Below are 5,240 nucleotides of genomic sequence, written 5' to 3' on the forward strand. Positions count from 1 at the left end.
TAGTATTTATATAATATGTTTTTGTGAGAGTTTAATGAGAATACTTTTAAGTACTTATAATACTACTTATGGTAAAGGGACATTAAATGAAAGTATTACTAATACCATATAAATTTTTAGAAGCAAATATACAATTAGTTAAGGATTCCTTTATTTCCTAGTTTTATGGAACCAGGAAACTCCTATAAATATAGTCTCATCTGAAGTGAGCATGTCTCTGCATTTGGCACAGGCAGCAGCTGACCTTGGCCTGTACCAGACACCCTCCCACAAGGCCCCAGAACCAAAACACCTCGTGACCAGCTTCAGACCATACTAGAGCACCACCCAACCACATCCACAAGTGACACACCCAAAGAGCAGACTCAGCAGGTACCAGAGCCCCACCAAAGCAAATCCTGCTCTGTAGGGTCAGCCCCTGCAAAACAGTTCCTCCACTATAGTCACAGCCAGTCCTCACAATCATTCAGCCTGAGTGTCAGTCCTGGCCATTAATGTGCAAACAGCGACCAAGCCTCAACTATAACAAGAGAGCACACACAATCCACACAAGGAACACAGCTGGAGCACGTGGTCCAGATGACCAGGGGGGCTGCACCACTGGGCCCACAGGACATCTACTGCATAAGGCCGCTCTACCAAGATTGGAAGATATAGTAGCTCTATCTAATACATAGAAACAAACACAGGAAGGCAGCCAAAATGAGGAGACAAAGAAACATGTCCCAAATGAAAGAATAGAAAAAAACTCTAGAAAAAGAACTAAACAAAATTTGGACAAGTAACCTACCAGATGCAGAGTTCAAAACACTGGTTATAAGGATGCTCAATGATCTTAGTGAGAACTTCAACAAAAAGATAGGAAACATAAAAATGGAGATAGAAAAATGGAGATTAAAGAAAATACCCAAATAGTCAGAAGTGAAGAAAATAATAACTGAAATGAAGACTACATTAGAGGTAATCAATAGTAGATTAGATGAAGCAGAAGATAGAATCCGCAGTTTGGAAGACAAGGTAGCAGAAAACATCCAATCAGAACAGCAAAAAGAAAAAAAAGAATCCAAAAAAATTATAGTTTAAGGGGTCTCTGGAACAACATCAAATGTACCAACGTTTGTATCATAGGGGTGCCGGAAGGAGAAGAGAGAGAACAAGGAATTGAAAACCTATTTGAAGACATAATGATGGAAAAGTTCCCTAACCCAGTGAAGGAAATAGACATACAAGTCCAGGAAGCACAGAGAGTTCCAAACAACATGAATCCAGAGAGTCTCACACCAAAATACATCATAATTAAAATGCCAAAGGTTAAAGACAAACAGATTCTTAAAATCAGGAAGAGAAAAGCAGTTAGTTATCTACAAGGGAGGACCCATAAGAATGTCAGCTGATCTCTCAACAGAAACTTTGCATGCCAGAAGGGATTGGCAGGAAATATTCAGAGATGAAAAGCCAGGTTCTACAACCAAGATTATTCTACCGAGCAAATCTATCATTTAGAATTGAAGGACAGATGAGAGCTTCCCAGACAAAAAGTTCATTACTACCAAATAAGAAATGTTAAAGATATTTTTTAAGAAGAAGGAAAAAAAAAGATAAAACTATGGATAATAAAATGGCAATAACTGCATATTTATTAACAATTACTTTAACTATAAATGGATTAAATGCTCCAATTCAAAATAGGGTGGCTGAATGCATAAGAAAACAAGACTCTTCCATATGCTGCCTAAAAGAGACCCACCTCAGATCAAAAGACACACACAGATTGAAAGAAAAGGCATGAAAAAAGACATCTAAAGCAAGTAAAAATGAAAAAAAAAGCTCACCAACAATACTTATATCAGATAAAAGATTTTATTATTTTCCCCAAATCAATCCATGACTTCAATTTCATCTTTAAAATATCACAAATAAGTCTGAAAAATCATTTGCCATTGTTGTAGCCGCCAGTCCCCGATAGACACACGGACCACCAGAAACCAGTGAGTTATAGGAAACACACTCTTTATTCAGCCAGCTGGGTCTGCCAGGGGTACGCAGACCCCAAATTAAGCAGCCCCAAAATGTAGAGGTACAGGGATTTTAAGCCCTAAACCCCATTCCTCATTCTGTCTGAACACAAAAGTCTATTTTTCTTCTATTTACTAACTGTCAACCCACAGGTCGGTTGTGCAAACGGGGGTACAGAAGCAGAAAGCTTATCGTTAGAATGTTATGCTCCCATGGGTGATAACCTATGTTCCCACGGGCGATAGCCAAGCAGTAATTTTCCAGCCAGCACATTCCCCACTGGTCTTAGCAAAAAATCAAATCCTTGATTCTTCATGCGGAATTTGCTCACAGCCTCTATTTTGTAATACTAAAAGTTTAATAGAATTAATTCTCTTCCTTATATATGCAAACAAGAAATTAAAGAAATATAGGCCAAAAGTTAACAAGAGGAAGAGGATAATTAAAGGTCCAGCTACAGCAGATAGGAAGGTTGTTAGCCATGGTGACCAATTTAACATCCTATGAAACAAGTTATTTGATTCTAATCTCTGTTTTTCCCTGGCATCTAAATTTCTCTGTACTAGTCGTAAGCTCTCTCTAATTATTCCAGAGTTATTGGCATAGAAGCAACAGGTTTCACCTAGGACCATACATAATCTGTCTTGTTCTAAGAATAATAAATCTAAACCTCTTCTATTTTGGAGGACTACTTCTGCTAGTGAATCGACTTGAAGTTCTAGCCTGCTGAGGTCTGTTAAGTTTAGAGGAGTTTCTACCCCGACATAATAAGGGGGTTTTGGATTTAGGCACAACCAGCAATCTTGTCCTATGTCTGGGGTGGTCTTATTTAAGACCTTGTATATTGTCGTTAGCAAAGTTATTAATGCTCCTTCTGGTTTTGGTTGTGGCTGGTCGAATGCCTGGTCTAAAGAGGAAGAAAGGAAGAAACAGAGGGTTAGATTTACGTATGCTTGAGTCTTAGTCTTAAGGGCCCGTCTTCCTGAGCTGTCCACTCTTGTGCTGCCTTCACGTGGTAGTTGTGAATCCATGTTGGGATGCCATCTACTTTAACTGCAGTGGGCGTCGTCAGGTAGACAGTGAAGGGTCCTTTCCATTTGGGTTCTAGTCCCTTGGAAGTGAACTTCCAGATCCACACAGAGTCCCCAGGCTGAAACTGATGGGGAAGTCCGTACCCCAGGGCTGAGTGGGCAGCACGAACCCGGGACTAAATCTCCTGTACACTTTGAAGGGCCTGTAAAGACTTAAGTAAGACAAGGTTATGTAGTTCTGCCTTTTTCTCATCTTCTATGCTAGGTACTAAAGGTAGGGTTTTTCCAAAGAAAATTTCAAATGGGGTGAATCCATTAATATATGTAGTACATCTGGCTCAGAGAAGAGCAAAGGGGAGAAGTTCTACCCAGGTCCCACCAGTTTCTGATCTTAACTTGACTAATGTCTCTTTTAGGGTCCGATTCATTCGCTCTACTTGGTCCGAACTTTGGGGCCGGTAGGCGCAGTAGAGTTTCCATTGCAAATTTAGGTAGCTAGCCAATTGCTGTGTTACCTTTGTTTCGAAGGCTGGCCCGTTATCTGACCCTAAATTTCCAGGGAGACCAAATCGAGGGAGGATTTCTTGTAGTAGTTTCTTAGTAACTACTAAGGCAGATTCTTCATGGTGGGGAAGGCTTCTACAGTTCTTCTATCTTCCCCTTCTTTGGATTAACTTGGGCACAAGCCAGGCATCGTGAGGCAATCTCCTCTGCGGTTCTTCTCCCTTCTAACAAGTGAAAGTAGGGGTCTAAAGCTTGGAGCATCTTAGTTCACCCTAGGTGTGTGGTCTGGTGTAGTTGGTGGAGGAGAGTCCTTCCAAGGGCCATGAGAGCCCGATTTTTCCATCTGGGGTTGTCCACCACCCCTGTTGGTTCCTAGTGGCTTCCTTATCTTGAAAATATATGTTTTCTTCCGCCATATAGTCAGAGACGGAGGCAGTTCTGGGTAAGGGACAACAGTCAGTACATGTGATGGGGGCCCCACTGGCCTTGTGGCTGCTGTTCTTGTCTCTGCATTGGCTCGTTGGTTTCCCTCAGCCTCAGGACTATTCCCTTTTTGATGCCCTTTACAAAGAACAATAGCAAGAGCCTTAGGCATCTATGTGGCTTCAAGTAAGGCTAAGACCTCCTCCTTTTTCTTGATGTCCTTCCCAGCTGAAGTCAGAAGCCCTCCTTCTTTGTAGATGGCTCCATGTACATGTGCAGTGGCAAAGGTGTATTAGCTGTCAGTGTATATTGTGACTGCCTTATCCTTCCCTCATCTTAGTGCCTCAGTGAGGGCGATGAGTTCTGCCTTTTGAGCAGAAGTCCTATGGAGAAGAGCTTTTGACCAGATGGTGCCAGTTAGAGTTATGACCGCTGCCCCAGCATACCTCCTTCCTTCCTGCATGACGCTGCTCCCGTCCATGAACAGAACTTCATCGGCCTCAGGCAGAGGGGAGTCTTTGAGGTCTGGCCGCGAGGAACACATAGCGTCAGTGAAATCTATGCAGTCATGAACGGGGGTCTCGGGGTCTGGGTCTGGCAACAGATTGGCTGGATTGATGACAGTAGCTTTGGATTTTAGCCATATGTTTGGGGTCATCTGTCGCCTCCCTGTTGTTAAACACCTTCGGGGTTATCTCAACAAGTTGAGACAGTTTCATCCCTGCAAAACCTTCTAATTTTTTGCAATTTACACTGGATGTCAGGGGCTGCCTGAGTAGCAAAGGCTACATTAATTGCCCACTGGTTCTCAGGGGCCTCAGAATCAATGGGGGTGTATGCCCGGTATACCTCGTTCAAGAAACGCTCCAGGGGATTCCTGAGGTCCCTGTATATCTTCAGTTACCTTAGAAAGGTTAGTTGGCTGACGAGCAGCCATCCTAATTTCCCCAGTTAGAATCTGGTGGTACCGATCTAATGCCATTCTCCCTGCCTGAGAATTGTGTCCCCAGTCTGGGTGGGTGGAGGGAAATTCCTTCTCAATCTGTTCCCCTGCTTCCTCAACTTTCTTCTCCTCCACAGCTGTCTTTTGTGTTTCAGTCCAAATGCGTCCGTCTGCTTTCTTCCTCCATGAAGGGAGTAATTAAAAGCTGTTGGCAGTCGTCCCAGGTGGGGTGCAGTGAGTCTGAAAGACACTTTCTAAGAGTCCTATTAATGCCTGGGATTTCTCAGATAAAGGTGGATTCTGTGCCTTCCAGTTGTACCGGT

This window comes from Pteropus alecto, unplaced genomic scaffold (genome assembly GCF_000325575.1).
Source record: "Pteropus alecto unplaced genomic scaffold, ASM32557v1 scaffold239, whole genome shotgun sequence".
Lineage (NCBI taxonomy): Eukaryota > Metazoa > Chordata > Mammalia > Chiroptera > Pteropodidae > Pteropus > Pteropus alecto.